This window comes from Hordeum vulgare, chromosome 1H (assembly GCF_904849725.1).
Source record: "Hordeum vulgare subsp. vulgare chromosome 1H, MorexV3_pseudomolecules_assembly, whole genome shotgun sequence".
Lineage (NCBI taxonomy): Eukaryota > Viridiplantae > Streptophyta > Magnoliopsida > Poales > Poaceae > Hordeum > Hordeum vulgare.
In genome coordinates, this window is record NC_058518.1 from 399,187,898 (window position 1) to 399,213,414 (window position 25,517).

Here is a 25,517-nt window from a genome sequence, read left to right on the forward strand (position 1 = left end):
AAACCATGAAGCAATGATTCGTACTCCGCAGCGTTGTTGGTGCATGGAAACAAGAGTCGGAGAACATAACAGAATTTGTCTCCCTGGGGCGAAATCAACACCACGCCAGCCCCCGAGCCTTCCAATTGCCTAGAGCCGTCAAAGTAAATAGTCCAGTACATGAGGTCGGGCCTGTCTTCCAAAATCTGTAATTCGGTCCAATCGTTGACGAAGTCAACCAAGGCCTGAGACTTGATAGCCGTGCGAGGGGTGTATCGCACGTGGTGCGGCCCAAGTTCGATCGCCCATTTGGCGATTCACCCTGTCGCTTCTCGGTTTTGGATGATGTCCCCGAGAGGAGCGGAGCTAACCATCGTGATGGGATGCTCTTGGAAATAGTGTTTGAGCTTTCGACTCGCCATAAAGACACCATAGACCAGCTTCTGCTAGTGCGGGTATCGTTGCTTGGAGAGAGTTAGCAGCTCACTAATGAAATACACCGGGTGTTGCACCGGATATTCCTTCCCTTCTTCCTTCCTTTCCACAGCCACTGCCACGCTCACCGCCTTGGAGTTTGCCGCAATGTACAGAAGCATAGGCTCTTTTTCAGTCGGGCGGCCAAAACCGGCGGGTTAACCAGCTGCTGCTTTAAGGCTTCAAAAGCTTCATTGGCCTCGTCTGTCCAAACAAAACGGTCACATTTCTTAAGCAACTGATAAAGGGGAATAGCTTTTTCTCCAAGGCAGCTTATGAAGCGACTTAAAGCCGCGATACGACCCGCCATCCGTTGAACTTGATTGATATTCGCTGGTTTCCCAAGCGAAGTAATCGCCTCGATTTTGTCCGGGTTGGCCTCAATGCCGCGCTCAGACACCAGGGAACCCAACAACTTTCCTGCGGGAACGCCAAAGACACACTTGGTGGGATTAAGCTTCATCTGGTATACCCGCAGATTGTCAAAAGTTTCCCTTAAATCTTCCAAGAGCGTCTCCTTCCAATGAGTTTTAACCACAATGTCATCAACGTAAGCGTGGACGTTGCGTCCGATTTGGCCACGGAGACAATTTTGGATGCAGCGCTGGTAAGTCGCCCCAGCGCTTTTGAGCCCAAACGGCATGGACACATAACAAAAAGCCCCGAAGGGGGTTATAAAAGATGTCTTCTCCTGATCTTCCACAGCCATCTTTATTTGGTGATATCCGGAATAAGCGTCCAGGAAACACAAACGCTCGCAGCCCGCCATTGAATCAATGATTTGATCGATGCGGGGAAGGGCGAAAGGGTCCTTTGGACAGGCTCTCTTAAGATCTGTGTAATCAATGCACATGCGGAAGGTGCCATTCTTCTTGAGCACCAGGACCAGGTTAGCCAACCATTTGGGGTGGAAGACCTCCACGATGAATCCGGCGGCCAAAAGACGGGCGACTTCTTCCCCGATTGCCTTGCATCGTTCCTCATTGAACCTGTGAAGATATTGCTGAATCGGCTTTGCTTTTGGGTCAACATTAAGATGGTGCTCAGCGAATTCTCTCGGTACACCAGGCATGTCAGAAGGTTTCCATGCGAAGATGTCCCGATTCTCATGGATCAATTCGATGAGCGCCCTTTCCTATTTGGGGTCCAGACCCGCCCCGATAGTGAACTGCTTGGTTGAGTCACGAGGGACGAAATTCACTATCTTAGTGTCATCCGTTGGTTTGAACTTGAGGGGCGGCTCAGCGTCTGTTGTTGGCTTCTTTAGAGGTCACATATCTGCTGGATCAACATTGGCCTGGTGATATTTGAGCTCTTCTGCAGCGCAGGCGACCTCTGTGTAAGCCGCATCCCCTTCCTCACACTCTCTTGCTATCCTCCTGTGACCATCAACTGTGATGGGCCCGTAGGACCGGGCATCTTGAGTTTAAGGTAAACATAGCAGGGGCGAGCCATGAAACGGGCGTAAGTCGGTCGCCCAAACAAAGCATGATAGGGGCTCTTTAACTTAACCACCTCAAACATAAGCGACTCACTCATGTAATTGGATGTTGTTCCAAACGCAACTGTGAGTTTAACCCGGCCTATGGGGTATGCCGATTTGCCTGGGACAATTCCGTGGAATACCGTGGTTGACAACATTAAATCTTTCTCCAGCAGGTTCATCCTCCGAAAAGTGTCGAAGTATAGTATGTTGATGCTGCTACCACCATCCATCAGTACCTTCGATAAGGTATATCCCCCGACTTGAGGAGCCACGACCAACGCTAAGTCGTCGGGGTTGTCAACTCTGCGCGGGTGATCCTCCCTACTCCATGATATAATCTGCTCGGACTAGTGGAGGTACCTAGGGAGCGCCGGCTCGGATACACTGTCACTACTGGAATTCCGAAATTTGCCGTCTGCTTGGCCTTTGCCGTCAGCTGACACATGGCAAAGGTACTCTTTGCCGTCAGCTGTCACAGTGCTGACGACAAAGAGGTGGCTAATGGAAAAAGTTTATTTTGCCGTCGGCCACCTCTTTGCCGTCCGCTGGCGGACGGCAAAGAAGCCCTATGCGGACGACAAAGGGAGGGCAGACGGCAAAGGCCCCCCCCCAAACGGCCAAAACGCTACCCCACCCACCCCTCCCCTTTGCCGTCTGCCTGGGGGCCTTTGCCGTCCGCCTGGGAGCGCGGCGGACGGCAAAGGGGACGGCGGCCCACCAACCCAACCCCCACCCGGTGCCTCCCCCCCGGGACCTTTGTCGTCTGCCTTGGGGGCCTTTGCTGTCCGCCTAGGAGCGCGGCAGACGGCAAAGGCGCGGTAGCCTACCGAACACACTCACGCCCGCCCCCCTTCAACCGAGCTTCCCACGCAGCCCACCCCGTTGCTCGAATCCCTCACCGCGCGCGCCGCCGCCTGCCGACGTCCCGCGCCGCCTGCCCTGCGCCGCTGCCCCGCGTCGCCCCTCCTCCATGCCCCGCGCCGCCCCTCCCGGCGCCTCCCCCACCCTGCACCGCCCCTCCTACACCGCCCCTCCTACACCTCCCCTCCTGCGCCGCCCCTCCTCCCTGCGGCACCCCTCCTCCGTGCGTCGCCCCTCGTCCCTGCGCCTCCTCCCTGCGCCGCCCCTCCTCCCTGCACCGCCCTTCCTCCCTAGGTAAATTTATTTTTGTTTTTTTTGTTTTTTTCTCTTTTGTCATTTTTAGGTTCATGGTAATTAGTTCATGGTAATTAGTTTGTGGTAATTAGTTTGTTAGGTTATACTATATATGCTAATTGTTTATGGTAAAATTAATGACACGAGGATGATAACATTAGTTGTCAAGCATGATGTGTTTTTTTGGTTTTGTTTCTATTTAATGGTATTTGTAGTTCGAAAACGCCGATGTGTTCTATGTCACACATGTGACACTTATTATCTACAAAAAATATTTTTTTCTCATAGTACCTCTTCATCGGAATGGCTAAAAAACAATATATTTTTTGACTCGGGAGTACTAATGATGTGTTTCAAGAAAAAAGTGGTGTCATTAGAAAAGAAAAAGGTTTAGGGTTGAGCACATTATTCTATCTTCGAAGATCGACCCGGTACCCTCCCAAAAAAAAGATCGACCCGGTCCAGCTGATTCATGAGCACAGTGACGTGGGAAGCACTATGTTGTGGTGTGTGTGCTTCCACCGGACAAAACAATGAAATTTTGAAACATGGACGCGGCGCCGGACCAGGCGTTGACGGCGGAGGCGGCGGCCGTGCTCTCCCCGAGCGGGCCGGTCAGGTAGCTGATGAAGTTGGAGGAGATGCCGTAGTACGCGAACCCCCGACCGCCCGACCCCCGACGCCACTGACCCCCGACCCCCGACGCCACTCACCCTCGACCGCCGACCCCCTACCCCGACCGTGACGCCACTGACCCCCAACACCCGAGCCCGGACACCTCTTTGGCCTCTTGTTGACCGAAAAGACCCCAACCCCCGGCGCCAGTGACCCTCAACCCCCGACGACACTGAGCCACATAGTTATGAGTTAGGTCACATAGTTATGTTAATTATAAAAACATCAAATTTGTGTTGATCGTGTGAATTTCAATGTGCAGTTGTTCGACGACCTCCACGTGCGTTGGACGAGCTCCGCCCTTGCGTTTGTTGGTGAGCACAAATGACTTCTCCTCCTACCCCGTTAATTGGCTCTGTCCCGGTCTTCGTGCCGATGAAACTTGCTAGCTATAGGTTTCTTCAATCAAGAGTATGCGTGACCAGCATGCGTCTCCCATTCGAAAGGGCGACATCTATAAATATGCATTTCTTTGCATATTTATAACCGCCATCCTTTCGAATTGTCCAACATTATCCATGGACAGCCCGAGTATGTGTAGATTGGGTTTGTTTTCCCGTATGCTGTGCTCCGGATCCGATGCGGAATTTCGTCAGTGCCTCCCCGGTTGTTCTCCGGGTACACATCCTCTCTACTTATTTCCGAGACGTGTATCAGGAGAACAGCGGGGAGGTGCTGTCGAAATTCTGCGTCGCATCTGGAGCAGAGCATGGGAAAATGAACCCAGTCTACACATACTCGGGTGGGATTAGGACCTATCTTTACCTATTAGCGTGTAGGTTGCATGGACGTAATAAAATTGACAAACTTTATTAGCGTATGAATATAGATGATGAATTATATATTTATTTCTTGTGCCCCCATAGGTAGCTAGGCAACATGAGTGATCGTGCTTGGATGTACACTGGTCACCCTAGTCAGAAAGACATGACCAATGAATGGTTAACAAAAACCAGGGGGTTTGTGAGAGCCGCATTTGCAAATGGCCAGCATAAAACATGGTGCCCCTGTCCCAACTACGACAACTGGAAAAAGCAGACAGAGTTTGAAATGGGTAAACACCTGCAGAAGTGGGGTTTTACGCCTAATTATATGGTGTGGACTTTTCATGGTGAGTCTGACCAACATGCCAGAGCTGAGGTGATTCGTCGTCGCACCGACGAGCATGGTACCGGGATTGAAGACATGGTGCAAGACTTTGATGATGCTCGTGATTCGGACGATGAGATGGAGGAATCTGCAAAGGCCTTCTATGAAATGCTGGAGTCTTCAAAACGTCCTCTCCACGAGCAGACTGAGCTTTGTCAGCTGGATGCCATCGCGCAATTAATGGCTCTGAAGGCTCAATTCAACCTAGGCAGAGAATGCTACGACGCGATGATGACGATATTTGGACGCTTTCTACCCAAAGGCCATGTACTGCCTGCAAACCTGTACCAGTCAGAGAAAATCCCCCGTGTACTTAAGATGCCCTATGAGAAGATACATGCCTGTGAGAATGGATGTGCCTTATTTAGGCTTGAGTATGTGGCCTTGAACTATTGCCCCATTTGCAATTCTTCTAGGTATATTGTGGTAGACAACGGCATGGGTGAGAAGAATGAGACCAAAATCCCCATTAGTGTTCTTCGATATCTGCCAATCGTACCAAGACTTCAACGTCTTTTCATGGTCGAAGAGACGGCTAGACAGATGACATGGCAAAAATTGGGCAAAAGAACCGAACTAGATGCGGATGGGAACAAGATGCTGGTACACACTTCAGATGGTTTTGCGTGGAGGCACTTCGATGCATTACATAAGGATAAATCAGAAGATCCAAGGCAACCTAGAGTTGCCATCAGCACGGATGGGTTCAATGTGTATGGTATGACGGCAGCACAATACAGTTGTTGGCCTGTATTTGTCATTCCACTAAATTTGCCACCCGGAGAGATTATGAAAAGAAAGAACATTTTCCTGACATTGATAATTCCAGGGCCCAACTATCCGGGGAAGAATATGAATGTGTACATGCAACCTCTTAAGGATGAGTTGCAAGAAGCCTGGGATAATGGGATCAAGACCTACGACGCGGTTACCAAAACAAATTTCAAAATGCATGTGTGGTACATGTACTCGACGCATGATTATCCGGCGTTTGCGCTATTCGCTGGCTGGTGTGTGCATGGAAGGTACCCGTGCACCACATGCAAGGCAGCTCTTCAGTTCCGTTGGCTGCAGGCTGGTCGCAAGTATTCTTGCTTCGACATGCATAGACAATTCCTGGATCCTGGCCATAAGTTCAGAAAAGACAAGAAGAATTTCATGAAAGGTAGAGTTGTCAAAAACACTTCACCAGCTGCGTTGACAGGCCAACAGACCCTTGATCAGTTAAACGCTCTCGAGCCTGATCCTTTGCGTCCAGGATACTTCAAAGGGTATAATACGGAACACGCCTGGACTCACAAGTCATGCTTATGGGATCTCCCTTACTTCAAAGACCTCCTTTGCCCACACAACATTGACGTGATGCACACTGAAAAGAATATTGCGGAGGTCATTTTTGGTAGATTGTTCGGCATAGAGGGGAAGTCAAAAGATAATCCTAAGGCTAGAATCGACCTGGAGGCTCTATGTGATAGACCGTTGCAAAACTTGCGGCAACGGAAAGGAAAGCAAAGCATAGCGAAGCCACAGGCATGGTTCAATCTTGAAAGGCCAGCTATGAGGGAAATGCTATTGTGGGTGAAAATGCGGTTGATGTTCCCCGATGGGTATGCTGCGAATCTAAAGAGGGGAGCGAGTCTTGAGAAATTGAAAATATTTGGGCTCAAGAGTCATGATTGGCACATATGGATTGAGAGGGTAATGCCGGTGATGTTGCGTGGCTTTATCCCTGAGGATGAATGGCTAGTACTGGCAGAGCTGAGCTATTTCTTCCGTTCTCTTTGTGCGAAAGAACTATCTCCTGGCGTGCTAGATGAAATGGAAGAGTTGGCGTCGGAGTTGGTCTGCAAATTAGAAAAGATCTTTCCACCGGGCTTCTTTAATCCAATGCAACATTTGATTTTGCATCTCCCGACCGAGGCAAGAATGGGGGTGCCCGTTCAAAATCGATGGTGCTACTCAACTGAGAGGATGCAGAAGACGCTTCGAGCTAAGTGTAAAAATAAACGTAGAATTGAAGCATCGATGGCCGAGGCATTCATTACTGAGGAGGCGGCAAACTTCGTGACAGCACACTACGAAGCCAAAAATCATCATTTGCATAACCCGAAGCCTCGGTACAATGATAGCGATCGAGAAAAAGTTCGATCCAACCTCAGCCTATTCAAAGGTAAGCTCGCACCATCCGGTGCTTCGAAAGGGAAATCGTTGGATGTCAAAGAATGGCGGACCATTTCATTGTATATCTTCACCAACCTAACAGAAGTGCGGCCGTACATCGAATAAGTTCTCGGTAATTTATTGTTCCGCAACTTCTAATTGCTTTGAACTACTCTTATTCCTGGATATTTGATATAGTCGATATGTCGCCGAATTCTCGGATGGAGCGGTCATCGAAAAGGATTCCGTCGAAGAGTATGAGCTTCTCGCAAAGCATGGAGGCGACTATCCTGGTTTCATCTCTTGGTTCAAACAAAGGGTAATTAATTACCATTAAGGGCCCATTTGATTTATTGGTCTAATTTGCGGCTAATGCATACATTCTTTCGTATTAAACTTGTAGGCTGATGCAGAGTCTATGGACGCCGAGTTGAGACAAGTCGCTAATGGTTTTGACTATAAGGTCCGTTCATTTGACAAATACAACATCAAAGGGTATCACTTTCGTACCTTTGGCAAAGAGCTATCTATGCCCGACCTAAAGACTACAAATTGTTCTGTCTCTGCTATCGGCGAAGGAGACACCGAGTATTATGGAAGAGTTGAAGCAATTTATGAACTTCTATTCTATGGTGAAAACCCACCGACCGTCGTAGTCTTCAAATGTTATTGGTTTGAGCCGAGGGAGACTAGAAGGACTCATGAACATATAGGACTAGTCGAAATCAACCAAAACACCCACTTAGATGTTCCCGATGTCTATATTACGGCTCAACAGGCGACACAAGTTTTCTATCTACCGTGGGCCTGCCAAACTGATCCAAATCTCAAAGGTTGGGATGTCGTTTATGAAGTGCCACCACATTTTAGACCACCTACCCTCAATGAAGAGGATTACGAACCTCACATTAACCCAGACACATATGAAGGAGATTCTTCCAAGAAACACGTATGTCCAAGAAACGTTTCAAGAACCGCTCTACTTCACCCCAGAACATTGAAGTAGACAGCGACAGTGAATCCGTCTTAACCCCTGAGCCCGAACAGGAAGAGCTGGAAGAAGAAGAGGTTACTGTTGCGGATGACCTGTCACTTCTTGACCGATTACATAATGGTGGCCTTCCACATGTTCTTCTAGATAGTGATGATGATGATGCATTTATTGATGATAGTGATGATCATGATGCATTTATTGACCCCGAAGCATATATAGACGAGGATGATTGTTATTAGTTCATGTCAGGTATTCAACTATTATACTATATATAAATTTTGAGTTCATGTTAGGTATTCAATTTTTATTAGTCATGTTGGTATTTATGTTGTACTAATTTCATTTACTCTTTGTCATGACAGGTGTTGAAAGATGGTGGGAAAGGGTCGAAAGCACGCCGCGGCTGCTTCTTCATCGGCGGGTGATGGGATGGGTACTTCCATTCCTGCCTCGCCTCTTCGGAGACTGTTGCTCTCTACTATGCAAGGAGCACCCCCCCCCCCCCCGTGAGAGGAGGTCGACCACCCGCGAAGCCGAGAGGCACTAAAGGTACACGTTGTATTCATGTTGGTATTTATGTTGTACTCATGTTGTATGCATATTGGTATTTATATACATTTTATTACTCATGTTGGTATTTATGTTGTACTAAAGGTACACGTGGCCGCGGGAGAGGTAGGGCTACACGGTCTCCGCCACCACCCCAAGCTGATTCACATGAGCACAGGAGGACTTCTAGGGTGGATTCGTCTGAGGTGGAGGCTACACGGTCTCCGGTTCACGAGCCTCGGGTCGACGAGCCTCGGGTCGACGAGCCTTCGACCCACGAGACTCGTGTCCCAGAGGCTTCCTTCCAGACGACTGCGGAGCAAAGCAGGGATGAGGGTACGTCCCAAGAGACCCAGTGGGATACCTGGCCTGAGCCAACTGGCCATGCTGGTAGCGACGAGGAGCTGGGTGAGGGGGATACCGTCTACCAGCGTGGTAGTTCGGGGCTCCCGCTCGTGCCAGCGACCCCCGAGCAGAGGTGGTCGATTAGGCCAAATGGGGACAAGTAAGTTAATTTACTCTTATTTAACCTTTGCCTTCACGTTTTCTCAAATATCTAATGTTTTGGCTTTAATTTGTCATACTGTAGGGGTTGGATTGTTGCCAAGGGTGTCCGCAAGCCCAACAGCGTCCTTGGTGTTCTTTGCCGTCAAAACTTCCCAGGGTTTGTTACATTGCCTGGTCGGGAGCGAGAGGTAGGGATGACCTGGGAGCACTACTTGGGTGCCCCGGCCCCGCCGGAGGTGGAGATCGACGGTGTTTTGTGTGACACGAGGGCGGACATGGTGATCCGAAAGTTCTGGGTAATTTCTCTTTCACACAATTATAAATGAACCATAGCTATTTATTGTACTAATCGGTGTTGTCTCGTTTGCATACCTTCTACAGGTGTGAGGAGGGATACGAGGAGGATGCGGCAAAGGTTATCAAAAACCGAATGTCGCCGCCTACTTCAAAACTTTCGGCACGAGGCTCGGGTGCAGGCTGTTCGAGACTACTATGCCACGCGGCGTATTAGGATTGACAAGGCGAAGTGCCGTGATGCTAAGATGGAGAAGGAGCATTACATGAAGGTAATTACATATTATTAAGGCTTTGTAGTTAGTTTCCTTGATTTGGTTCTTACGCGCTCAAATTTCTCTTTATTAACTTAGGTGCCCCCGAGATGGTGTGTGGATAAGATGGATTGTTGGGAGGCCTTGGATGATCAGTGGTGCTCCGAAACATGGGAGACCAGCCACAACAACGCCAAGGAGAGGCGTGGCAAAATGGTTGGCGTGCCACACCATCAAGGGAGCGTCAACTTAATCCAATTTGGCGAGAACTGGGTATGTGGTTTGCTTCATGCCTCATCCAATTCATTATTAATGCTATCTTGAGCCCTTTGCCAATACAATTTTTTGCTCTCTCTCTTTTAGGTGCGTCACAATAAGACGGAGGCGCCACAGATGTACGACCTGTATGCGATGGCCCATACTGCCTCGTACAAGAAGGTCAAGGCATTCTCTGAGTCTGACCTCGAGCATCCAGAAAACTTCACCAACATCTCCTCCCACGACAAGCTCGTGAAGTACAGAGATCACGGGAAGGCGAGGAAAGGGGAGGACTTTAACCCGAGCGAGGGGCCTATTGATCCAGAGCTCGTGATGATAGCTGGCAACGGGAGGCCCCATGGCTCGATCGCCATTGGAGACGGCCTTATACGTTGTCCTAGCACTCTCCGGCAGATAAAGGCACGCCAACCGAGCTCTTGTCCGGAGATAACACGTCGTCCACGGCCAGTCGAGCTCGCCTTCAAGGTTAGTTTAATGGACTCAACTATCTTTCCGCATTATGTTGTGCGTTGGAACCAATATGATTACATTGCTAACAAAGAGTTGTGTTGCAGGCTGCTATTCAAAAAGAGAGAGCGGCAATGCAGTCGGCTATGGCGGAGAAGGATAAGGAAATTAGGGAGCTGGAGGAGAGGACGACTGCATTGGTGGAGGCGGAGAGGGCACGAAATGAAGCGTCTACCAGGGCCATATACGAGCTCTTCGTGGTAAGTTTCTTCTTCATGTTATTTCAAATCTTGCATTTGAATGTCCGTTTCATTAATAAATAAAAAGTTTGACTTGTCAAAACCAAATGTTCAGTCTATGTGCGAGAAGAACGGCCAAGTCCCTCCGCCGATGCCAGTCATTAACGTGGCGGGGTGATCTTAAGAGTGTCCTCATGCTAACTACACATTGCAAACGATGTTTGGTGCAGAATATGTCCCGAAACGCATCGCACGACCCTTCTACAGTCGAGCCTTTTCCAGGGCAGCCTTCTCCAGGTGAAACAAGCCACAGCCACCGTGCTTCACCCTAACTTAGGTATGTTATTTCTAGTGTTTTAATAAAAAATAGCTAGACTTCCATCTAATGACATAATTAGCTTAGTTAGCTCCAAAATAGCTAGACTTCCATCTAATGACATAATTAGCTTAGTTAGCTCAAAAATAGCTAGACTTCCATCTAATGAAATAATTAGCTTAGTTAGCTCAAAAATAGCTAGACTTCCATCTAATGACATAATTAGCTTAGTTAGCTCCAAAATAGCTAGACTTCCTTCTTCTTCCTCCTTCTTCCTCCTTCTCCATCTCCTTCTTCTTTTCTTCTTCTTCTCCTCTTCCTTCTCCTTCTCCTCCTCCTCCTCCTCCTCCTCCTTCTTTTACTTCTTCTTCTCTTTCTCTTCTTCTACGTAGTTTAGACTCATCCAAGAAAGGCTAAATTGGCTAATTATCCGACGAAATGACATAATTAGCTTAGTTAGCTCCAAAATGGCCTATTTAATAAAAAATGACCTATACTTAGCTAATTATCCTCGAAATGACATAATTAGCTCCAAAAAGGCATTCTTAGCCAATTTAGCCCGAAGAAGGGGACAAGAAGAGAAAAAGAGGAAAAATGAAAGGAAGGAAGAGGAAAAATGAGGAGAAGAAGAAGGAGGAGAGGGAGGAGGAGAAGAAGAAGGAGAAGAAGGAGTAGAAGGAGGAGAAGGAGAAGGCGCTCCTCCTTCTCCTTCTTCTTCCTCCTTCTTCCTCCTTCTCCTTCTCCTTCTTCTTCTCCTTCTCCTTCTTCTTTTCTTCTTCTTCTCCTCTTCCTTCTTCTTATCCTCCTCCTCCTCCTCCTCCTTATTTTACTTCTTCTTCTCTATCTCTTCTTCTACGTAGCTTAGACTCATCCAAGAAAGGCTAAATTGGCTAATTATCCGACAAAATGACATAATTAGCTTAGTTAGCTCCAAAATGGCCTATTTAATAAAAAATGACCTATACTTAGCTAATTATCCTCGAAATGACATAATTAGCTCCATAAAGGCATTCTTAGCGAATTTAGCCCGAAGAAGGGGACAAGAAGAGAAAAAGAGGAAAAATGAAAGGAAGGAAGAGGAAGAAGAGGAGAAGAAGAAGGAGGAGAGGGAGGAGGAGAAGAAGAAGGAGAAGAAGGAGGACAAGGAGAAGGAGCTCCTCCTTCTCCTTCTTCTTCCTCCTTCTTCCTCCTTCTTCTTCTCCTTCTTCTTCTCCTTCTGCTTCTTCTTTTCTTCTTCTTCTCCTCTTCCTTCTTCTTCTCCTCCTCCTCCTCCTTATTTTACTTCTTCTTCTCTATCTCTTCTTCTACGTAGCTTAGACTCATCCAGGAAAGGCTAAATTGGCAAATTATCCTACGAAATGACATAATTAGCTTAGTTAGCTCCAAAATGGCCTATTTAATAAAAAATGACCTATACTTAGCTAATTATCCTCGAAATGACATAATTAGCTCCAAAAAGGCATTCTTAGCCAATTTAGCCCGAAGAAGGGGACAAGAAGAGAAAAAGAGGAAAAATGAAAGGAAGGAAGAGGAAAAATGAGGAGAAGAAGAAGGAGGAGAGGGAGGAGGAGAAGAAGAAGGAGAAGAAGGAGAAGAAGGAGGAGAAGGAGAAGGAGCTCCTCCTTCTCCTTCTTCTTCCTCCTTCTTCCTCCTTCTCCTTCTCCTTCTTCTTCTCCTTCTCCTTCTTCTTTTCTTCTTCTTCTCCTCTTCCTTCTTCTTCTCCTCCTCCTCCTCCTCCTCCTCCTCCTTATTTTACTTCTTCTTCTCTATCTCTTCTTCTACGTAGCTTAGACTCATCCAAGAAAGGCTAAATTGGCTAATTATCCGACGAAATGACATAATTAGCTTAGTTAGCTCCAAAATGGCCTATTTAATAAAAAAATGACCTATACTTAGCTAATTATCCTCGAAATGACATAATTAGCTCCAAAAAGGCATTCTTAGCCAATTTAGCCCGAAGAAAGGGACAAGAAGAGAAAAAGTGGAAAAATGAAAAGAAGGAAGAGGAAAAATGAGGAGAAGAAGAAGGAGGAGAGGGAGGAGGAGAAGAAGAAGGAGAAGAAGGAGAAGAAGGAGGAGAAGGAGAAGGAGCTCCTCCTTCTCCTTCTTTTTCCTCCTTCTTCCTCCTTATCCTTCTCCTTCTTCTTCTCCTTCTCCTTCTTCTTTTCTTCTTCTTCTCCTCTTCCTTCTTCTTCTCCTCCTCCTCCTCCTCCTTATTTTACTTCTTCTTCTCTATCTCTTCTTCTACGTAGCTTAGACTCATCCAAGAAAGGCTAAATTGGCTAATTATCCTACGAAATGACATAATTAGCTTAGTTAGCTCTAAAATGGCCTATTTAATAAAAAATGACCTATACTTAGCTAATTATCCTCGAAATGACATAATTAGCTCCAAAAAGGCATTCTTAGCCAATTTAGCCCGAAGAAGGGGACAAGAATAGAAAAAGAGGAAAAATGAAAGGAAGGAAGAGGAAAAATGAGGAGAAGAAGAAGGAGGAGAGGGAGGAGGAGAAGAAGAAGGAGAAGAAGGAGAAGAAGGAGGAGAAGGAGAAGGAGCTCCTCCTTCTCCATCTTCTTCCTCCTTCTTCCTCCTTCTCCTTCTCCTTCTTCTTCTCCTTCTCCTTCTTCTTTTCTTCTTCTTCTCCTCTTCCTTCTTCTCCTCCTCCTCCTCCTCCTCCTTATTTTACTTCTTCTTCTCTATCTCTTCTTCTTCGTAGCTTAGACTCATCCAAGAAAGGATAAATTAGCTAATTATCCTACGAAATGACATAATTAGCTTAGTTAGCTCCAAAATGGCCTATTTAATAAAAAATGACCTATACTTAGCTAATTATCCTCGAAATGACATAATTAGCTCCAAAAAGGCATTCTTAGCCAATTTAGCCCGAAGAAGGGCACAAGAAGAGAAAAAGAGGAAAAATGAAAGGAAGGAAGAGGAAAAATGAGGAGAAGAAGAAGGAGGAGAGGGAGGAGGAGAAGAAGAAGGAGAAGAAGGAGGAGAAGGAGAAGGAGCTCCTCCTACTCCTTCTTCTTCCTCCTTCTTCCTCCTTCTCCTTCTCCTTCTTCTTCTCCTTCTCCTTCTTCTTTTCTTCTTCTTCTCCTCTTCCTTCTTCTTCTCCTCCTCCTCCTCCTCCTCCTCCTTATTTTACTTCTTCTTCTCTATCTCTTCTTCTACGTAGCTTAGACTCATCCAAGAAAGGCTAAATTGGCTAATTATCCTACGAAATGACATAATTAGCTTTGTTTGCTCCAAAATGGCCTATTTAATAAAAAATGACCTATACTTAGCTAATTATCCTCGAAATGACATAATTAGCTCCAAAAAGGCATTCTTAGCCAATTTAGCCCGAAGAAGGGGACAAGAAGAGAAAAAGAGGAAAAATCAAAGGAAGGAAGAGGAAAAATGAGGAGAAGAAGAAGGAGGAGAGGGAGGAGGAGAAGAAGAAGGAGAAGAAGGAGGAGAAGGAGAAGGAGCTCCTCCTACTCCTTCTTCTTCCTCCTTCTTCCTCCTTCTCCTTCTCCTTCTTCTTCTCCTTCTCCTTCTTCTTTTCTTCTTCTTCTCCTCTTCCTTCTTCTTCTCCTCTTCCTCCTCCTCCTCCTCCTTATTTTACTTCTTCTTCTCTATCTCTTCTTCTACGTAGCTTAGACTCATCCAAGAAAGGCTAAATTGGCTAATTATCCTACGAAATGACATAATTAGCTTAGTTAGCTCCAAAATGGCCTATTTAATAAAAAATGACCTATACTTAGCTAATTATCCTCGAAATGACATAATTAGCTCCAAAAAGGCATTCTTAGCCAATTTAGCCCGAAGAAGGGGACAAGAAGAGAAAAAGAGGAAAAATGAAAGGAAGGAAGAGGAAAAATGAGGAGAAGAAGAAGGAGGAGAGGGAGGAGGAGAAGAAGAAGGAGAAGAAGGAGTAGAAGGAGGAGAAGGAGAAGGCGCTCCTCCTTCTCCTTCTTCTTCCTCCTTCTTCCTCCTTCTCCTTCTCCTTCTTCTTCTCCTTCTCCTTCTTCTTTTCTTCTTCTTCTCCTCTTCCTTCTTCTTATCCTCCTCCTCCTCCTCCTCCTTATTTTACTTCTTCTTCTCTATCTCTTCTTCTACGTAGCTTAGACTCATCCAAGAAAGGCTAAATTGGCTAATTATCCGACGAAATGACATAATTAGCTTAGTTAGCTCCAAAATGGCCTATTTAATAAAAAATGACCTATACTTAGCTAATTATCCTCGAAATGACATAATTAGCTCCATAAAGGCATTCTTAGCGAATTTAGCCCGAAGAAGGGGACAAGAAGAGAAAAAGAGGAAAAATGAAAGGAAGGAAGAGGAAGAAGAGGATAAGAAGAAGGAGGAGAGGGAGGAGGAGAAGAAGAAGGAGAAGAAGGAGGACAAGGAGAAGGAGCTCCTCCTTCTCCTTCTTCTTCCTCCTTCTTCCTCCTTCTTCTTCTCCTTCTTCTTCTCCTTCTGCTTCTTCTTTTCTTCTTCTTCTCCTCTTCCTTCTTCTTCTCCTCCTCCTCCTCCTTATTTTACTTCTTCTTCTCTATCTCTTCTTCTACGTAGCTTAGACTCATCCAAGAAAGGCTAAATTGGCAAATTATCCTACGAAATGACATAATTAGCTTAGTTAGCTCCAAAATGGCCTATTTAATAAAAAATGACCTATACTTAGCTAATTATCCTCGAAATGACATAATTAGCTCCAAAAAGGCATTCTTAGCCAATTTAGCCCGAAGAAGGGGACAAGAAGAGAAAAAGAGGAAAAATGAAAGGAAGGAAGAGGAAAAATGAGGAGAAGAAGAAGGTGGAGAGGGAGGAGGAGAAGAAGAAGGAGAAGAAGGAGAAGAAGGAGGAGAAGGAGAAGGAGCTCCTCCTTCTCCTTCTTCTTCCTCCTTCTTCCTCCTTCTCCTTCTCCTTCTTCTTCTCCTTCTCCTTCTTCTTTTCTTCTTCTTCTCCTCTTCCTTCTTCTTCTCCTCCTCCTCCTCCTCCTCCTCCTCCTTATTTTACTTCTTCTTCTCTATCTCTTCTTCTACGTAGCTTAGACTCATCCAAGAAAGGCTAAATTGGCTAATTATCCGACGAAATGACATAATTAGCTTAGTTAGCTCCAAAATGGCCTATTTAATAAAAAAATGACCTATACTTAGCTAATTATCCTCGAAATGACATAATTAGCTCCAAAAAGGCATTCTTAGCCAATTTAGCCCGAAGAAAGGGACAAGAAGAGAAAAAGTGGAAAAATGAAAAGAAGGAAGAGGAAAAATGAGGAGAAGAAGAAGGAGGAGAGGGAGGAGGAGAAGAAGAAGGAGAAGAAGGAGAAGAAGGAGGAGAAGGAGAAGGAGCTCCTCCTTCTCCTTCTTTTTCCTCCTTCTTCCTCCTTATCCTTCTCCTTCTTCTTCTCCTTCTCCTTCTTCTTTTCTTCTTCTTCTCCTCTTCCTTCTTCTTCTCCTCCTCCTCCTCCTCCTTATTTTACTTCTTCTTCTCTATCTCTTCTTCTACGTAGCTTAGACTCATCCAAGAAAGGCTAAATTGGCTAATTATCCTACGAAATGACATAATTAGCTTAGTTAGCTCTAAAATGGCCTATTTAATAAAAAATGACCTATACTTAGCTAATTATCCTCGAAATGACATAATTAGCTCCAAAAAGGCATTCTTAGCCAATTTAGCCCGAAGAAGGGGACAAGAATAGAAAAAGAGGAAAAATGAAAGGAAGGAAGAGGAAAAATGAGGAGAAGAAGAAGGAGGAGAGGGAGGAGGAGAAGAAGAAGGAGAAGAAGGAGAAGAAGGAGGAGAAGGAGAAGGAGCTCCTCCTTCTCCATCTTCTTCCTCCTTCTTCCTCCTTCTCCTTCTCCTTCTTCTTCTCCTTCTCCTTCTTCTTTTCTTCTTCTTCGCCTCTTCCTTCTTCTCCTCCTCCTCCTCCTCCTCCTTATTTTACTTCTTCTTCTCTATCTCTTCTTCTTCGTAGCTTAGACTCATCCAAGAAAGGATAAATTGGCTAATTATCCTACGAAATGACATAATTAGCTTAGTTAGCTCCAAAATGGCCTATTTAATAAAAAATGACCTATACTTAGCTAATTATCCTCGAAATGACATAATTAGCTCCAAAAAGGCATTCTTAGCCAATTTAGCCCGAAGAAGGGGACAAGAAGAGAAAAAGAGGAAAAATGAAAAGAAGGAAGAGGAAAAATGAGGAGAAGAAGAAGGAGGAGAGGGAGGAGGAGAAGAAGAAGGAGAAGAAGGAGAAGAAGGAGGTGAAGGAGAAGGAGCTCCTCCTTCTCCTTCTTTTTTCCTCCTTCTTCCTCCTTATCCTTCTCCTTCTTCTTCTCCTTCTCCTTCTTCTTTTCTTCTTCTTCTCCTCTTCCTTCTTCTTCTCCTCCTCCTTCTCCTACTCCTTATTTTACTTCTTCTTCTCTATCTCTTCTTCTACGTAGCTTAGACTCATCCAAGAAAGGCTAAATTGGCTAATTATCCTACGAAATGACATAATTAGCTTAGTTAGCTCCAAAATGGCCTATTTAATAAAAAATGACCTATACTTAGCTAATTATCCTCGAAATGACATAATTAGCTCCAAAAAGGCATTCTTAGCCAATTTAGCCCGAAGAAGGGGACAAGAAGAGAAAAAGAGGAAAAATGAAAGGAAGGAAGAGGAAAAATGAGGAGAAGAAGAAGGAGGAGAGGGAGGAGGAGAAGAAGAAGGAGAAGAAGGAGAAGAAGGAGGAGAAGGAGAAGGAGCTCCTCCTTCTCCATCTTCTTCCTCCTTCTTCCTCCTTCTCCTTCTCCTTCTTCTTCTCCTTCTCCTTCTTCTTTTCTTCTTCTTCTCCTCTTCCTTCTTCTCCTCCTCCTCCTCCTCCTCCTCCTTATTTTACTTCTTCTTCTCTATCTCTTCTTCTTCGTAGCTTAGACTCATCCAAGAAAGGATAAATTGGCTAATTATCCTACGAAATGACATAATTAGCTTAGTTAGCTCCAAAATGGCCTATTTAATAAAAAATGACCTATACTTAGCTAATTATCCTCGAAATGACATAATTAGCTCCAAAAAGGCATTCTTAGCCAATTTAGCCCGAAGAAGGGCACAAGAAGAGAAAAAGAGGAAAAATGAAAGGAAGGAAGAGGAAAAATGAGGAGAAGAAGAAGGAGGAGAGGGAGGAGGAGAAGAAGAAGGAGAAGGAGGAAAAGGAGAAGGAGCTCCTCCTAGTCCTTCTTCTTCCTCCTTCTTCCTCCTTCTCCTTCTCCTTCTTCTTCTCCTTATCCTTCTTCTTTTCTTCTTCTTCTCCTCTTCCTTCTTCTCCTCCTCCTCCTCCTCCTCCTCCTCCTTATTTTACTTCTTCTTCTCTATCTCTTCTTCTACGTAGCTTAAACTCATCCAAGAAAGGCTAAATTGGCTAATTATCCTACGAAATGACATAATTAGCTTAGTTAGCTCCAAAATGGCCTATTTAATAAAAAATGACCTATACTTAGCTAATTATCCTCGAAATGACATAATTAGCTCCGAAAAGGCATTCTTAGCCAATTTAGCCCGAAGAAGGGGACAAGAAGAGAAAAAGAGGAAAAATGAAAGGAAGGAAGAGGAAAAATGAGGAGAAGAAGAAGGATGAGAGGGAGGAGGAGAAGAAGAAGGAGAAGAAGGAGGAGAAGGAGAAGGAGCTCCTCCTACTCCTTCTTCTTCCTCCTTCTTCCTCCTTCTGCTTCTCCTTCGTCTTCTCCTTCTCCTTCTTATTTTCTTCTTCTTCTCCTCTTCCTTCTTCTCTTCCTCCTCCTCCTCCTCCTCCTCCTGCTCCTCCTTATTTTACTTCTTCTTCTCTATCTCTTCTTCTACGTAGCTTAGACTCATCCAAGAAAGGCTAAATTGGCTAATTATCCTACGAAATGACATAATTAGCTTAGTTAGCTCCAAAATGTCCTATTTAATAAAAAATGACCTATACTTAGCTAATTATCCTCGAAATGACATAATTAGCTCCAAAAAGGCATTCTTAGCCAATTTAGCCCGAAGAAGGGGACAAGAAGAGAAAAAGAGGAAAATGAAAGGAAGGAAGAGGAAAAATGAGAAGAAGGAAGAGGAAAAAGGAGAAGAAAGAGGAAAAATGAGAAGAAGGGGACAAAAGGATAAGAAGAAGGAGAAGAAGGAGAAGAAGAAGGAGAAGGAGCTCCTTCTTCTTCTCCTTCTTCTGCTTCTTCTTCTCCTTCTTCTTCTCCTTCTTCTCCTTCTTCTTCTTCTCCTCTTCCTTCTCCTTCTCCTCCTCCTCCTCCTCCTCCTCCTCCTTTTTCTTCTTCTTCTCCTCTTCCTTCTCCTTCTCCTCCTCCTCCTCCTTCTTTTACTTGTTCTTCTCTTTCTCTTCTCCTATAGTTAGTTAGGGTTCCACCTAAATGACATAATTAGCTTAGTTAGCTCCTAAATGGTCTATACTTAGCTAATTTCTCTCCGAAATAACCTATATATACACTACTTCATCTAGTATTATTTTTCTAACTTTCTTATTTCTCATTTTGCATATTACCTTCACTTCATGGGAAGTTTGGTTGATGGAATGCTTGAAGATGATTTCTTGTACGACGGGTTGTATTGAAACTATTGTAGTATATGAATATCTGAAACTTTGTATGCACGTGGATGAAACTGGTGTAATATATGGTTTGGTACGGATGTAACTTCCATAATATGTATGCACTATGCATGAGAGTTATTTTAATATGGTTATTAGTACGGAAAGAAATTTATTTATGTCAAATATATATATATATATATATATATATCCTGATTATTGTTAAAAATGCTGGATATAACAAAAAATAAATAAAAAAGGGGCTGGTTCCCCTCTTTGCCGTCTGCCAACACATGGCAACGGGGGGAGGCACATGGCAAAGGGGGAATCTGCCCCCTCTCTCTCCCCTCTTTGCCATCTGCCAACACATGGCAAAGGGGGGAGGCACATGGCAAAGGGGGAATCTGCCCCCTCTCTCTCCCCTCTTTGCCGTCTGCCAACACATGGCAAAGGGGGGAAGGCACATGGCAAAGGGGGAATCTGCCCCCTCTCTCTCCCCTCTTTGCCGTCTGCCAACACATGGCAAAGGGGGAATCTGCCCCCCCTCTCTCCCCTCTTTGTCGTCTGCCCCCACATGGCAAAGGGGGGGAGGCACATGGCAAAGGGGGAATCTGCCCCCTCTGTCTCCCCTCTTTGTCGTCTGCCCCCACATGGCAAAGGGGGAAAGGCAGACGGCAAAGGGGGAATCTGTCCCCTCTCTCTCCCCTCTTTGTCGTCAGCCCCCACATGGCAAAGGGGTGAAGGCAGACGGCAAAGAGAGGAGGCCTGCCGTTAACACATAACGGGGACGTTGCAATATATGCCGTCCCATTTATTTTGCCGTCAGCCCCCTCGTGGCAAAGATTCTTTGCCGTCCGCTTTGTGAAAGCAGACGGCAAAGAGCCTCTTCACCGGATTTTTTTTGCCGTCTACTTTGCCATGAGGGGGCAGACGGCAAAGCCTTTGCCGTCCGTGGTCGCCCCCTTTGCCGTCCGCCTTGGCAGATGGCAAATTTCTGAATTTCAGTAGTGTGTACGCTCGGTGATTCACCTTTTTATCACGCTTGCAGGCATTGGTGGTGAAGATGTCGTATATATTGCCCATTGCTTAATTGTTCGGGATTGTTGCGGAACCCGCCATGATCATCTTGCCCCTGTCGAGCCCCCTGTGGGGGTGGCTGTTAAAAAACCTCGGGCGGGTTATACCGCCATTGGTTATGCACTAGATACTGGCCGCTGCTTGGCTGCGAGCCGCCCTGAGCCCCCGGTTCGGGGAAGCCGCCGAACGGGTTCTGGCGTTGATTAGGTGCACCGAACTGTTCCTGCCGTTGGTCCGGGTCACCGTTTTGCCCTTTTTTGATCGCCTCCGCCCGAAATTCCCGCATCACGTTGCAGTCCTCCCAGGGGTGAGTCGCCTGTCCGTCCTCCATGGCGTGGTGCGGGCAGGGGCCCTTGAGTATCTCGTTATAATTGCGCAGCCTTTTGCCACTGTAACCCCTCTTCTTCTAGCGCTGGTTGCCGTTGTTGGCATTGGTGTTGGCGACGAAGTCCGTGGATTCTTCCTGCTGCCTTCTCTTGCCGTTCCCTCCGTGATTATGGCGGGCGCGTCCCTAAAGCCGGGTATGATTTTTGGAAGACTCACCTTTCCTCAGCGAGTTGGCCTTGCCGCCATCCTCTCCTGGATCTTTGGTATCGTCCGCCTCGGCGTACCTAGTGAGGGTGTCCATTAGTTCCCCCATATCCTGGACCTTTCACTTGAGTCGTCCCAACTTCTGTACCAAGGGCTCATAGTGGCAGTTTTGCTCCAAGATCAGCACAGCCTGAGCCGCCGTGATGCCGTCTGACGAGTGAATGATTTCCGCGACTCGTCACGTCCAGTGGTCAGCCGGCTCATCAGGGCGCTGAACGCAGTGCTGTAAATCAACTATTGTCATTGGGCGCTTGCAAGTTCCCCAGAAGTTTTTGATGAAACGCTCTTTCAATTCAGCCCAAGTTTGGCTGGAGTTGGGGGGGGCAAGTGTTTCAACCAAGTACGCGCCGTTCCCTCGAGCATCATTGTGAAGTACCTGGCGCAGATTGCTTCATTTACATCGAGCATGTCCATGGCGATTTCGTAACTCTCAACCCATGACGCCGGCTCAAGGTCTGGGGTGTAGTTAGGCACCTTTCTTGGTCCCTTAAAATCCTTCGACATTCGCTCGTTGCGAAGGGCGGGAGCCAAGCATGGCACCCCTACCTGCATGCCGCCTCCAACAAGCGGTGCTGGACCGGTTTGGATGTCCGGGTGATCCCGACCCAACGGGTCCCGATGGTCAGGCGTGTTAACCTGGGGAGGGGGTCGCGGTCCGCTGGTTATGGCGGGCTGGTCCTCTAGCTGGCTCCTGGTGCGGCTTGCCTGGGGGGTGGAGTGCAGCCGATCGAGGCTGTGCGAGAACTGGGCGTTTTGAACCACCGCCGTCTTCAACATTTCAATGGCGTTCCTTGCTTCTATTTCGGCCGAGGTGTTGCCACGAATCGGAAGGGACTCTAAATGGCGAGTTGCGGCGAGCACGTTGTCCACCGGGTTGGAAAAGTGACCCCGAGGTGTCTGGAATCGAGGGACGCGATCAACCGCTGACTGAAGCGGCGGGTTTGGCGGCTGGCCCGACCCTCCTCCCGGAGCGTCTCCTGCCCCGAGAGTGCATGGAGTGTCAAATAGGCGGGTAGGGTTGAGATCAGGGGGTAGACGCCCCTGGTGCCTCCGCTGATGGCCAGCGTCAGATGTGCGCTGATGCCTCTTGAGTCGCCAATTTTCGGTGTTCAAGCGGGCTTTCTCAGCGGTAATTTGAGCTTGCCGGGTCTCGATCCTGGCGGCTTCTATTTCAGCGTCTCGCTGAGCCTTTGCCACCCCATCTCTTAGCTTTGTCAACTCGGCATTTATCGTGTCCTGGTTTTCTGCTGTTACAGGGGTTGCCATGAGCCTTGTTATCTCTGCCGCCAAATCCACCAAGATCGCAGCTGGGCTTCTCGATGTTTCGCCAGTCCCGTCGTTGCCTGCCGGGTTTTGCGGGGGCTGAGTCGCGCCTGCCATGTAGACGACAATCTGACGGCGGGTCCGGTCGAGAACCTCGGGGTCCGTTGCTAATGACAGGCCCCCGAGGCAGCCCCATGTAGAGATTGAATTGAATCTGAGTCGCCCATGGATGATTCGTCATCAGTGTTGACCGGCGTGGTCTCCTGAGTCGCCGATCGTTCTGGTTCCTCAGATCCCTGTGTGAAACCAACAAAGACCGGGCGGGTTAGATTTGGCGTCAAGACAGGGCGGACATACCTGGCCGGCTCGACGATGTCGGGGAAGATGTCAGGCTCAGGCATAGGCGATCCAACCATGCCGACAAAGATGTTGATCTTGCCGAAGGGGATTCTGTAGCCGGATTCGATTGAATCGGCCTCGGGCCCCCACAGCAAGTTATTGATGTAGTACTTCCCGCGGCGGCTCCGAGTCATGAGCCCCGTTGCGTAGCTTCCTGACCCTGGTAGGGCTCCCTTTGAGAACTCAACTCCATCGTGCGCAGGCCCCATGGTGGGCGCCAACTGTTGTGGTTTTGCCACGGCAGATGTCCTCGTGAAAGGACTTAGTGTTGGATCCATAGCACCTTGGTGGCGACACAAAGGGGTTGAACGGGAGCGAAACAGAGATTTACCTAGGTTCGTCCCCTCGTGTGGAGGTAAAAGCCTACGACCTGCTTTGTGTTGTATTGATGGTGTTTCGATTACAAGGAGGGCATAACTCGCCTGACCTAGTACTCGATGATTTCTAACCTACCCCTCCTTCCGTGGGACTCGCCTTTATATATAGATCGAGCCCTTAGGGTTTACAAGAGTCCCTGCCATCGCGCAAGTCATGATTCGTTCTATCTCTAAGTCGTCGTGCTTTCCAAGACTGGAGTACTCCCCGATAATCGGTTCTCCACGAGGATCTTGAACCGCCATCCAGCTCCCGGGCCTATTGGGCCAAAGATTAAAATCGTCAAAGGATGAGTCGCCCACTTGGTGACCCGGCCCAACTAGGGCGGGTCACACCACAGATAATATCCCCAACACAGTAGAAACAGAATAAAACCTCCGAAAAGATTTTTTCCGGAACAGAAGATATGCAGGAAGCTTGGGAACCAAGGAAAAGGGCACCAGGGGAGGCCACAAGCCCCCTAGCCGCAGCCTGGAGGGGTGCCGCGCCTAGCAGGCTTGTGGGCCCCCTGTGGCTCCTTTGCCCTACTTCTTCCGCCTATTTATCCCCGAAAAATCTGAAACCACGAGAGAGAGCCACGAAAATACTTTTCCGCTGCCGCAAGCTTCTGTCTCCGCAAGATCCCATCTGGGGCACGTTCTGGTGCCCTGCCGGAGGGGGATTCGAACATGGAGGGATTCTTCATCAACACCCTTGCCTCTCCGATGATGCGTGAGTAGTTCACCATAGACCTTCGGGTCCATAGCTAGTAGCTAGATGGCTTCTTCTCTCTCTTGGATCTTCAATACAAAGTTCTCCATGATCTTCATGGAGATCTATCCGATGTAATCTTATTTTGTGGTGTGTTTGTCGAGATCCGATGAATTGTGGATTTATGATCAGGTTATCTATGAATATTATTTGAGTTTCTTCTGATCTCTTATATGCATCATTTCATATCCTTGTAATTCTCTACAAGTTGTAGGTTTCGTTTGGCCAACTTGATCTACAGTTCTTGCAATGGGAGAAGTGCTTGGTTTTGGGTTCATACCGTGCGGTGACCTCACCCAGTGACAGAAGGGGTAGCGAGGCACGCATCGCTTTGTTGCTATCAAGGGTAAAAAGATGGGGGTTATATTTATTGCATGAATTTATACCTCTACATCATGTCATCTTGCTTAAGGCGTTACTCTGTTTGTTATGAGCTCAATACACTAGATGCATGCTGGATAGCGGTCGATCTGTGGAGTAATAGTAGTAGATGCAGAAAGTATCGGTCTACTTGTCTCAGACGTGATGCCTATATGTATGATCATTGCCTTAGATATCATCATGACTTTGTGTGGTTCTATCAATTGCTCGACAGTAATTCGTTCACCCACCGTAATATTTGCTATCATGAGAGAAGCCTCTAGTGAACACTATGGCCCCGGGGTCTACTTCACATCATATTTTCAGCCCTACACTTTTACTTTGTTGCACTTTCCGCCTTCGGATCTCCCCTTGCAATCAATCGTGAAGGGATTGACAACCCCTTTGTAGCGTTGGGTGCAAGTTTGCTGTTTTTGCGCAGGTACTTTGGAGACTTGGCTTGATACTCCTACTGGATTGATACCTTGGTTCTCAAACTGAGGGAAATACTTACTGCAACTGCGTTGCATCACCCTTTGCTCTTCAAGAGAAAAACCAACTCAAGCTCAAGAGGTAGCAGGCGCCAGTGTCTCTGGCCACGGTGCTTCGAGGGCCTGTCCTTCTTTTCCTTACGTCGTTTCTCTTTTCCTGTAATGCAGCATGCTGGCCCCGGAGGGCGTGGAAGAAAGGTTATGTTCTCCAAACCTTGAATCGGAGGCTATTTCAAATTGAAAATGAGCTTCTCCCCAACATTTTCTGCCAAGCTCGGATCCAGCCGCCGAGTGTGGGAATTGACGTTCGTGAGATGTGAGGCCCGCGTCGCAAGGCCTCGATGGTTCACGAAGCCTCGGGGGGGGGGGGGGGGGCTCGAGGAGCGCCTTGTCGTGACGGCATGTGTTTGCCTTCCTGTGTCTGGTCGTCCCGTGAGGGGTACACCCCGCGGCCTTGATGAGGTGTCAGGTGCGTGGGATGTGCCCGCAAGCTGGGTCCCCGCTCCACAGGTCCCTAAACTTGCCAAGAAACCCGAGGCTGAGGTGCCATGCCCAGCCCCTGCGAGTGCGAGGCTGAGGGCAGGCTGACAGGCGCGTGCCGCAATGGAGTTTCCTTGCGATCGTCGTCGTCATCATCGTTCCTTGGGCGAGGTATGGGGCGTCCGGTGGGCGTGGTCATGGTAAGGGAAATACGAACC